Source organism: Panthera pardus, unplaced genomic scaffold (assembly GCF_024362965.1).
Source record: "Panthera pardus isolate Hobbes unplaced genomic scaffold, ASM2436296v1 HiC_scaffold_12, whole genome shotgun sequence".
NCBI classification, from domain to species: Eukaryota; Metazoa; Chordata; class Mammalia; order Carnivora; family Felidae; genus Panthera; species Panthera pardus.
The window spans coordinates 50,811,638-50,823,242 of NW_026526677.1; the positions used below are offsets into that span (position 1 = coordinate 50,811,638).

An 11,605-nucleotide genomic window follows, 5' to 3' on the forward strand; every position below is an offset into this window, starting at 1 on the left:
AACAATCTGGTCACGTCCACCAACTGCTTCTCACAGGTTAATGTCATCCGACACGTGCAGACTGACCATCTTCCCACCTCAACATGAAGAGTTGGATCTTCATGGTAAACTTAAGACTCTGAATAATCTGACCTCTCAACATGGTGGCAAGATAGAGTGGAAAAAACATGGGTTTGAGGATCAGGTAGACCAGTCATAAGTCTTATTTCAGCCTCTTGCCAGTTAGGGAACCTTAGGAAAGTCACTTTTCCTGCTGGGTGAAAGCCCTGAGAGGCCCCTGTGAGATGTACATCAGCACAGATGGCTCTGTGCTCGGTCCCTGACACCCGGCGGGGACTTAATAAATGATGATTTCCAATCCCAGTTACCCATATAACCCCATTCCTCAGTTGTAGCCAAAGCAAACCCTTGGCTGTTGTCTGCAACCGCCCCTTAATTCACCATCCCCACACCTTCCTTTGTGCATTGCTGTTCCCTGAGCCAGAAATGCCTTTCACCCAGAGGAAGGGGAGTCTCTGCTCCCCATCTTTCCTTCCAGACACATCTCAAATGCCACTTCCTCAGCAAGCCAGGTACCCCAAACGCTTCTTTCTCTGAATGTTCTCTCTGTGGTTTGGTCATTATTGCCTGTTTTGAGAAGGGAGTACACTCCTTAAGTGCTATCCAAGCAGAGGACATGTCTCACTCCTCTCATGTTCCCATCATCCCACTCCTCAGCATAGAGGATGGTCAAAAATCATTCAGTGCCTGAAATAATAAATGAGGTCACAAGTCTATTGCCTCCAGAGTACTTAGAATTATGCTCTACCTCTGCTCCTGAAAGGGGGACTTTCCTTAGATCCAGTGGGCCAGTTCTGACTTTAGGGCTTCCCTGGCCTCCCTCCCTGCCAACCAGGCCAGGATAGCGTGCCCCACAGGCATCCACGTTGCTTAACCACAACACTCTCCATCCTCCGCCCATATACCCCACCCAAAACCTCAGCCTACTTGAATAAGGCCCTGCTGCCCACAGCCCTTCCCCGATTCCTTTTAGGGCTGGAAGCTCGCTCTGCAGCCCAGGCTGCAGACAGACAGTCAGACTTCCCAGTGTCGTGCCCAGTGCCTTCCTGGATGTCTCCTTCCTATACCTGCCATCCCCTTTTGGATGCTGTGAGCCAGTGCCTCAGACCACATGGCCCAGGTTCTTCAGATGCCAGGATGCTGTGTTCTCAAAATCTTTAAGGGGTGACCATGAGTCTGTAAGAGACTTCGAGCCCCGGATAGGTGGCTGAGCCAAGGTAGGCATGAACAGAGAATACACAGAGTCTAACCACTTCTTTGGGGTCACAGCTTCAGAGTTTCAGGCCACAAAGCTTCTCTTCCAAACCCTGTTATGGGGCAGGACTTTGGCCTGTGGCTTGGGACAGAGAAAGTCCTGCAGAGTTTGCAGCCACCCCCTCCCGGCCTCCCACCTTCATCCCACCCTGCGTTTGCTGCAACTCATCTCTGCTCAGAAGCCAACTATCCCCCACAGTCCTGCCGTTCTCTTAGTTAGACCTCCCAGCAAATCTGCCTCCCCTACTATTTTGCAAACTTCTCTCTAACCAATACCGCTTGGACAACACCCTCTTTACATAGACCACAACACAGGCTGTAAGACTGCTGCCTCCCCCTAAAGATCAGCATGAATTCTGTGGAATTTCTTACATCAGTGCGAACTGAAATCTGCCTCTTCTCTAATTCTCTCTCCCATCACCACCATGGACTCCCAACTCTGCCCTCTGAGCAACACGCAACAAGATAGGTCCGACCTGAAAATCAGTCATGGCCCTGGTGTCTTCCTGTCAGTTCTCAAGTCCTTTCAAACCTTGCAGAGCACAGACTCCAGCTTTGCAGCAGAGAGCATCCCTCCTCCACCTACTCCCAGAGTGTGGTGTGTCCAGCCTTGGCCCGTGCAGGAAAAAGTGGGATGATCTTCTAGCAAGGTCTAAAGCCAGGACTTCTATTAATGCAACCAGGCTAAGGCAACCTATATGGGCTTTTCCACATGGTCAGGTAGGAAACTCACACCATTGATTTTTGGAGTCTACGGGCAGGACTCTGCACCTCCCTGCCACATGCCACATCTCACAGAGCTGGTTTGGGTGCTCAGCTCTCTCTGCTGCCTTCGTCCTGTACATTGGTGACCAGCCATCTGAAACCAGGCTCTCCCGCCTGCCATGTACTTCTGCCTTATGGACTCCCTGCTCACCTTCACCAGGGCTGCCCCTTCCGTGTCACACCTAGAGGCCCAGAGAACGCTACTTGCCCCGAAATTTCAGAATAAGCCCGCTAGATGATGTAAATCACTCTTCTTGACAACGTAGTTTTTTCTGGGCTTCCTGAGAAAAGGATGACATGGGATGAGCCAAGCACCACAGGCAACACGGTATGTGCATCCTCTCGTTTCATCATCACAAGAACCAAACGAAATAGGCTTATTATTGTTCCCATTTAACAGATGAGGAACTTAAAGCTCAAAGCAGCGACAGAAAATCCGTGTACAGGGGGATTTAAAGGGAGGCCTGTCTGGTTCAAAGTCCATACTCTAGAGCTAGCAGGGACCTCAGAGATCAGGGAGGCCAGGTCCTCATGGTGGAGAACACCTGCTGCCCGCCATGCTGGAAGGAGGAGGATAGGCAGGAGTCAGTTTCCTCATCTCCAGAAGCAGGACAATAATCCGCGCCCGAGGCATTGTGCAGTTCCAGTGAGCTGGCGCGGCGAAAACCTAGACGGACGCACAGGGTGGTTGTTGTTGTTACCGGGTGAGCGGCACTGCATAGAAGAACCAGATGTCTTGGCTGGTCACAGGAAGAGCTTATGTAATAAAACTTTTTCATGACATCCAGTCAAGGTCAGGTGTCAGAGCCAAGAACTATTCCTTTGCTTTGGTAAAATGTTGAATTAAGAAGAATCTTCCTTTCCCGTCCAAATTCAAGTTCTAACGTCTCCCCTCCCCCTACTGCAATCCTCTCTCCTCAGTCCCCCAGCCACCACCACCCCCCCCCCCCTTACCTGACCTGGTTGCTTACTGAATCTGGAGTTTGACACCACATCCCTGGTACACCCAAGATAGTTCTGTCACCCCAGGACCCCACCCATATTTGTCTGCCTCCTTTCTCTCTCAAGAGTGTCCCAATTTGGACAATAAATTAAATCTAAAACTCTGGGTCTTTTTTAAAAAATCACTTCTCTGGCACGTATTTGCCTCCCGTGAAATGGGAATAATATCACCCACCTCATGAGACAAGCCCTTTGTAAACCCCGTCAAAGCCGGAAGCCCCCCATATCCTTCCTCTGGAGGCAGCTTTCTGTGGGGCCAGTCTGCCGACACCTCTTTTGCCTTGGTGAAGCCACGCAGTGTCCAGCTAGCTATTCCTGCAAAACCTCTTTGATTCAGGGGAAACAAAGCCCTGTGTTGGGAAAAGGACTGTTGCCCCTGAAGAGAGTGGAGTTGCCACGAGTGCATGTAAGAAACAAAGGTAACCGATTCTTGGTGTTCCTGGCCTCAGCTGTGGCTCTGCCCTCCTCTCTTCCCTAATCCCTACAACAGACCTTTGGCTCCTATACAACTACCTCTTTCTCTCTCTCTTTCCCTTCCTTCTGTTCTTTCCTCCTTCCCACCCTTCCTTCCTTCCTTCCTTCCTTCCTTCCTTCCTTCCTTCCTCTCTCTCTCTCTCTCTCTCTCTCTCTCTCTCTCTCTCTCACACACACACACACACACACACACGCACACACACATGGTTTATCAACCTTAGGAGTTCCTTTTGGCAGAGATTTCTGGGCTTTTCTGCCAGAAGCAGGTTGGAGAAGCTTGCTAAGACTTCTTGAGATAGCAGTGCAGTCACAAGGGTGGCCCTCCCAGTTAGAGTGGTCCCTGCCCAGCTGAGAGGCCCAGCTACATGTGACTGGTACATTCCAACCATGCACACAAGTCACTGTGGATTTACGTTTTCACCCGGGAGTCTGGGCAGGAGTTCTGACTATGCCCACTGAGCACACTCCCAGCAACCAGTGGCTATCCCTGAGCAGACAGAGATCAACCCTGGGATTTTGGATGAACCCTTCCTTATGCCTGTCCTCATCACCAGGAAGAAACAGATATACCCAAAGCAGAGCCGCCTGAGACCGGCTCAGCAGCTATAGGCCCGAGGAGAGGCCAGGCTGCCATCAATTCCCCTGAACAGCCTCACCTGGGTTAAGAATCTGTTCTTGGAGATTTGTCAGAAGGCCCTCCACCCACTCACCTCTGCATAAGTCATTCCTGAGTCATTCCTGGACAACCCAAGTCCCAAGTCTGCAATCCATGGCTATCCTTGATTCTTTACCATGGATGAGAAGGCCCTGCACCCATTTTAGTATCAGTAAAAATAAATAATTAAATAAATTAATTAACAGCACAAAAACAAAAAAATCAAAACAAGATAAGGTAGAAACTTCCCAGAGATCCAGCTGCATAATTCAAAAGAGCCAGGAGGCTTGACAAGTTTTCCCTTGAAGTTGAACCCCAGGCTTCCTTGTCTTTGTTTTCACTTGGCAATTACCACATACCAGGCAATAATCTAAGTGTTTGACATGCATTAGCCCAGATCTGTCTTAGCAAACTAAGGTGACCGCTGTGCCATGGCAAAGGCAGGACCTGTCCTTGGGAGGCTGGAGAGTGAGGGACCTGGCCAGACAGAAAGGTGTGGAAGGGAGAGATGAGGAGGAAAGGAAATCCAGCCTCAGGGTCACTGAGTCTCCAGGCATCAGTCAGATTCTAGATAAGGTCTTCTCCCCTCCCCTGACAGCTATGGCCCTCCCCCATCCATCTGGCCCCCTGACACTGGCCCTACTCACAGGCCTCTGCTTGGAAGAACGAGGTCCCTAAGGCTGGATGCCTTCCCCGGATGGGTGCCACCCACCACCCCCCACTCCAACACTGCACAGGCCACTTCTCAGGACTGATTGGATGCATCCCTAAAGTTTGTCGGGGCGGGGGGGGGCAAAAGTGTGTGGGTTTTGGAATACATCTTTCCACGGAACTGACAGGTTGGCGGTTGTATTCCCAGAAAAACCATTCGATACACATGTACCAACATGGAGCACTAACAAGTATGAGTGTCCATACCATAAAACACTCCCTACTTTCCATCAGCCCACATATAGTAGGCCATAGGACAGAAAGGAGGACGCATGAGCCTTCAAACCCACATTGGCAATGGCTACCAACAGACTCCCTTCTGAATTCTTGACCTCTAAGATTCCAGCCTTAGCTGCTCTGCAGACTGAATTCACCCAAAACCTGGTCTTTTTCCCATTTTTCACTGCCTAATGGAATCTCCATCTGGACCTCTGGCAGCTCTTCTCTGGCCAACTCACAGTGCTACAAAGGACAGAGGCCCAGGCCAAAGGGCCAGGAGGCCCGGCTTCTGCCACCAGCAGCAGATGACCCTGCATAGGTTCCTTTGGGTAGCTTCACCATTCGTGTGTGTGTGTGAGTGTGTGTGTGTATGTGTGTGTGTGTGTGTAATATGAGAAACTACTTAAGGCTCTCTTCTGATTCCAAAAGGAATCAACCATCCTCATTTCCCTTCCCCCTTCCAAGAATCTCCTCCTTGCTCTCATGCTACTAACAATGCCTCGTTCTTCTCCCAGCACATTAGCACAAAGTGTCAGTGTCCAATTTGATGCCTTTCCCTCTCCCTCAAATCCAGTCAGTCACCAAATCCTGCAGGATTTCTGGACAAGATCACTCACTCTCCATCTCTATTGCCATTGCCTTGATTTACACCCTAAGCTACCTCTATGGGTTATTCCAAGAGCATGTTCTCACAGGAAGTTGCTCCTTGGCCCTGCAACCTGCCCTTTTCAGCCCTGAATCCTCCTGAAAGCAGAGAGTTCACCACGTGTTTTCCACACCAAAAGGCCTTCAATATCATGAGAAGAAAATGTCAATTCCTTAGCTTCAATGCTCAAGGCCTTCCCTGACCTCTCCCCAGCCTAAGACTGCAGTCTCACCTCTCCCGGTGTCCCCTCCCCACTCCACCCTCTGACTCTAGCCATGTGGGCCACTCCTCACTGGGCTTGTCCCAGTCTTTCAGGTTCTGTTCTTGTTTCTTCCCTCATCACCTGTGCAGAATAGCCTACTCTTTTCCCCTTTTACTGAAGCAAACATTGCAAAACCAGCCAGCTCCAGGCCCATGTTTATCACAAACTCTTCCTGGACATCTGCTAGATGTAGGGCTGCACACAGGAGTCTGGAGTGGGTGTGGACAGAGACACGCCAATAAAGCGCCTCAGGACCATAGCACAGTTCTCCAGTTGATGCTACATGTATGTACTAGAGAGAAGAGTAAAAGTGACTTGGAGGTGGGGGGAGGAGAGGTGCTTCAAGAGTTTGATCTGCATCCTGAAGTTAATAAGAGTCCGTTCAGCTCATGGGGCAGACAAAAAGCTTTCCATGAAGAGCAAATAGTGCGTGCAAAGACAGAGAGGCACAAAAGATAGGATCTCTTGAGCTACTCGGTTTGGGGAACAGTGGAGATACAGCTGGCGAGCTAAATTATTGCCAGCCTTTGCAGAGCCTGGAAGGCCAAAGAAGGATGTTATACTTTACCCTATCAAGGAGGCAACCCTATCCCATCTTGTGCAGACCTTCCATCCACAGATACGTTACAGGGCCAAATGACTACATGACATGGAACACAGTGATTAAGAGCATGGTGCACAGTGAAGAGTCAGTTCTCTGTGTGCATAAGGGCATACGTGACAGACAGAGGAAATGAAAGCAAGAATTATAGAGGAGCACCAAAGTAAGAATTACCTAGGAGCACTTAGTAAAAATCATAAATTTCCTGAAGACAAAGCTGTGTTAGCAGCCCCCTGGAAAATCGCAAGGCCTTGAGGAGATCTGGGTCTGAAGCTAAACAGATTGCATCTCCCAGATTATTTACTGAGTGTGTCAGAGATAAGAATGGGTGTCTTGAAGCTCTGCAAGGGCTAAGGAGACCTGGCTCTCAGAGTCTATAAGGGACACAGCCCACCTTTCTGAAACCACCTGTGGGCTCTTTGAAAACTGAGACACCTAGATGCCAGCAAGTGTTGAAACCAAAGACTGATGCCAGGAAACATAAAGTGGAACCACTGTAAAGAGGAAGCAGGAAAAATAGTGACTCCAGAAAAAACAAAGCTGCCAAAAGCTTCAGCCTAGTTGTGCCCACACCAAGTGGTGATAATGTCACATCTCCCCCCACCCAAGTGTCGCCTCTCGAATGGGGGTGCATAGTCTGGGAACTTAATAAATGTCTAGATACCTCATTAGTTGCATTCATATTAGCTTTTCCTCCTTATATTTTGCAAGAGGGGATCAGCCAGAGGATTTTAAGCAGGGAAGTCATGAACAGGTTTGTATTTCAGAAAAAAAAAAAAAAAAATTTCTGACATCCACGTTAAAACCAACTTCCAAATGTTATTATGTCAAATGGTATAGCCTAAAGGGCATGCCATTCTTCTCCAAAGCTGAATTGGCTCGGAATCATTCCCCTATCCTCACTGCTGGAAGCAGTCCGGTCAGTCTGAAGACAGATACCACATACTCCCTGGCCCCCTGGCCCACAGATTCTATCTTTCCAAAGTCTCTCCCACCTGTCCCACTCAGGCCCAATAGAAGGCCTCACCGCTTCTATGCTGGTGGATTTTCAATGTCCTAACTGGTCCCTCCATCCCAGGGTCTTTCCCCTCTGCTCACTCCTTGCCACAGCCACAGTGGGCTAGAGCAGGCTCCACCTTGGCCTTCATCAGAATCACCCCTGGGGGAACTTGGGAACACCATCCTGGACCCACTTCATCCAAACAGTTTAAAAGCTCCCCAGGTTTGCAAACCATGGTCCTTAATCCTTGCCATAGATAGTGAAGAGCACCACCCTGGAATGTGTTAGAAAGGCAGATCAGGTTCCACCCCTGACCTAGGTAGGAATCAGAATCTGCATTTGAATTAAGACCCCCCTCGTGATTCTTAAGCTTGTTAAAGGTTGAGAAGCTCAGCTCCAAAGGGTTGCCTGACCATTCATTCCACAAATATTTACTGGATTTTCTCCCCGTCTGGCTAGGGGTTGGGAGGGTCAAGGGCCAAGGTCCTGGACTTTGAGAAGCTCACAGTCAATCCCTTGATTAAAACCTGTCACTGGCTCCATGCTTTCTAAGTCCAGACTTCTGCACCTGGCTTTCACGGCCCACTGGGGCCATGTTTCATCCTTGTCACCAGCTTTATTGTCTAGCACTTGCTCACTAACTGGGAGTCCAGTTAGACCACTTGCCACTTCTCATGACTAGCTGGTGCTTGCCCTGCCTACACAGATCTCAGCCCAGGTCATGCTCTACCCACCTCTGCCTGGAGACGCCCAGGAGAAATCCTCCGAGATGGATCACACACATCACCCCTTTCTTGAAATTATCCCAGATCTTCCCTGCTCAGGTGAAAGACAGGAATTCCCACAACTCTTTGCTCTTCCCTCCTTCAGGGCATTTGTCATTGTACTTAAAACCAGTGCATTGTCTTAAAACCAGTGCACCTGCCATAGCTACCCCAGTAAAGAAGAGACCATGATTCTCAGTTTGTCCCCCCCCCCCCAGTAGCAATAAGCTAATAACTGGCACATCATCTAATTTCTAAGAATAATAATAATAAATGTATGAATAAAATGATGTATGAATGCAGTGAGAAATGCACTAATCTCTCTCATCTCCCACTTCATAGTTGTTTAAATATGAATTTAAGCAGAATACTAATGGGCTGCCTTCCAACCCCAAGAGAGAAATAATCTCGAAATCAAATAATATTTTGTTTTCCAGATACAAACAATAATCAAAGACTGAACATCTTGAAGATGAATTTTGTGCACAGCCAACTACCTTCCTGTAGTTGGGCATTTAACTTCACAAAATGCAACATACAATTTGGAAACACTTCCGATTTGTATTATAATCAATTAAGGAACTGGGAAAGGAAAGAGACAAATGAAGAGAAAGATAGGAAGTAGACCAAAATATGCAAAGGGGGACCCACCGATACCAAATATCCAGCTGCTCTGAAAGCAAACTACAACACTCTGGGTTTGTTTTTTAAGAGGATTAAACACTAGTTAGAGTACCTGTTTCAATCCTACACAAACTTTGGAAATTCTAGCTTTTAAATACATAATCTTATTTTCATTTGAAGAAAAACTGCAGGTCTGGAGTTGGGATGTCATGGAGAGGAGGAGCCCACTTTTAAGTAGGACCATCCCCATCTGGCAGTCTCCTGGGACTGCAGTGGCTTGAGACTTTGATGGCATGTTGCATTTTTGCAATTAGAGTATAGAGTTGGTCTCAGTCGAGGCGTTGCATCTGACCACACTGAACAGATATGCTTGGGCAAAGAGACCCTAAGCTGCCGGACCACTCCCCCCCCCCCCCCCCCCCCCGCCCCTTGTGCTCTCTAGTTACTCTGATGCTTCGGTGACATACCGCACAAAACTGAAGTGAATGACCACCCAGCGCATCTCCAGGGCCATGCTGGCACCTGCAGGGGCGCGGATTGTCCATGGATCCCCGGCAGGGTTGGGTGAAAATTCGAAGCAAATCCTCCTCGGGAGTTATACCCTCCTCCCAGTCTTCTGGCCAGAGAAGAGGAAGAGGGTTCCTGCCCTCGCGTCTGGGACCCACTCTGGGGCCCTAACTGGCACTGACCCCCACTCCTCCAGTGGTTCTTGAATCTGGGGACTTTCGGTTACCTAGGCAATGTACCCGCGGGGGGCTCCCGGTCCGGAACGCGCAGGGGACCTGGGGCGTGGGGACAGCCCACTGACCTGGGTGCTGGGCTCCTCTCCGGGCGGCTCAGGTGTGAGGGCCGCTCCCGTGTCCCTCCCACCTCCGAACATGAGAGCCGAGAACCGAGCTGCAGGCCACTGACCCACCGACCAACTGACCGACCAACCAGCGGACCGAGCGGCAGCGGCCGGGTCTGGAGCCCACGTGACGGGGGCGGGACCCACAGGAGGCTCGTCCCGGAGCCCCCGCTTCTCCCCGCCCTCCTTCCCCTGGGACCGCCCCTCCACTCCCCTTCCTTCTCGGGCTCCGCGGCGGTCCGCAGGAACCGGTCCACCACCGGTTCCCTTTCCTCGGGGACCGGCCTCGTCAACTCCGCCCTTTCGAACCTGCCTTCGCCTAGTCAGCCCAGCCGTGGCCCCGCCCCCTGGACGGTGCTACACCCCCGCCTCCCGAAGACCACGCCCCCGTGAGCCCCGCCCCGCTCCTGTTGCCTCCCCGCCCTGCACCCTTCCGGTCCCGGAGACACCGACTGTCTCTAGTGCTGCCTGTCCCCTGGGCTTCTTCAGCCCTTCAGCACCATTCATTCCCCGGCCGTAGGAAATGAAAACGAGGAAGCAGAAAAGCAATTTGTATCTAGAGTTGCAAAGAGAGAAGCCACGGAAAAACCGACTGGAGGCACACCCAGAGTAGCAACACTTTGGGTGTCCGGACTTCCCGGACCCGTAGGATCCAGTCCAAATTGAGGTTGGCCTGAAGGCAGCCTCATTCCGTCTCTGATCAACCCGTCTGGAAGGCTCTGCGTCCCACCAGAGTCCGGCTGCGCTCGAACCCCGCGACCTGGCGTGGAGGTCCCCCTAGTGGTCAGCCCCGACTAAAGACACTTTGCGCCTGGTCTGGCGAACAGCTAAGGGACAAGAAGCACTTCTCTGTGCTCAGCACCAAGGCGGGGTTCCATAGGGCCAAGAGCTTTGGCGACTTCTGACCACAGGAATGAATTCTGGAATCAAGGCGGGACTGGGCCTTGGGTACTTAGTCCAACACCTTCCCCTAGTGTATGGCCTGAATCCCCTTTGGTTGTGCTGCTAGGTTGTTGCCTTGCCTGGGCCTCCCAGGACCAGTTGCTCAGTTCAGCTGATTAAAATCCCTTTGGGCCGCAGATGGTATCTACACTGCACACTCTGGCATAGTCCCGAGCTCTGGCAGGAGTCACTACAGCCCTGGCCTCAGTTTTTATCTACATTTCTACAGGCTGGACAAACTCCGTAAGACACATCTTTTTTTTCAAATTACCCTGGTGGTCTGAAATTACCCGTGTGCCCAGAAGGCTTTTACATGTGAACAGAACTTAAGCCACCCTGCAAATATGAGACTCTGGTCACTGCCGGAACCTGGCCAGAAGCAGACTAAAGGCAAAGCCAGCAGAGGAAGGCTGGGGCCCACAAGAGTTGTGTTACAGCAGGACACCCTTCAGTTCTCTTTCACTTCCTTAAAATAGCAGCAGAGGCTTTTGTAGACCTAGGCGCTATAGTTCACATGAGTTCATGGGTGTTTCCAAATCCCACATGTTATTGCCCCAGTGGACACACTGCCCTAACCTCAGTCCCTAGAAAATGCTAATCTGCTCTCTGAATTATACAATTACTTTTTTAAAATTACCTTTAAAAATGGTGTAAGTCACTGGTTCTCAAGCTTATTCACGCTCTAGAACCATGTTGCAGGAGGGGGCTTAAAAAAATACAGCCTGGGTCCTACCCTCAGAGGTTCTGGCTTAATCGTCTGGGAGTATGGCCTGGTATTA

General features: G+C 50.4%; 1 protein-coding gene across 3 annotated transcripts in view; it reads right to left on the minus strand.

Annotated features, from left to right (window-relative positions):
- The window catches only part of PPFIBP2 (PPFIA binding protein 2), a 143,374-nt gene extending 133,227 nt beyond the window's left edge, over window positions 1-10,147 (minus strand). For 2 of the 3 annotated variants that reach the window (XM_019456183.2, XM_019456179.2), the window contains exon 1: window positions 9,846-10,147. The gene's annotated coding sequence lies outside the window, so the exon portion shown is untranslated. The remainder of the gene's footprint in view (window positions 1-9,845) is intronic. The other variant, XM_019456181.2, reaches the window with a different exon arrangement.
- Between the last annotated feature and the right edge of the window lie 1,458 nt (window positions 10,148-11,605).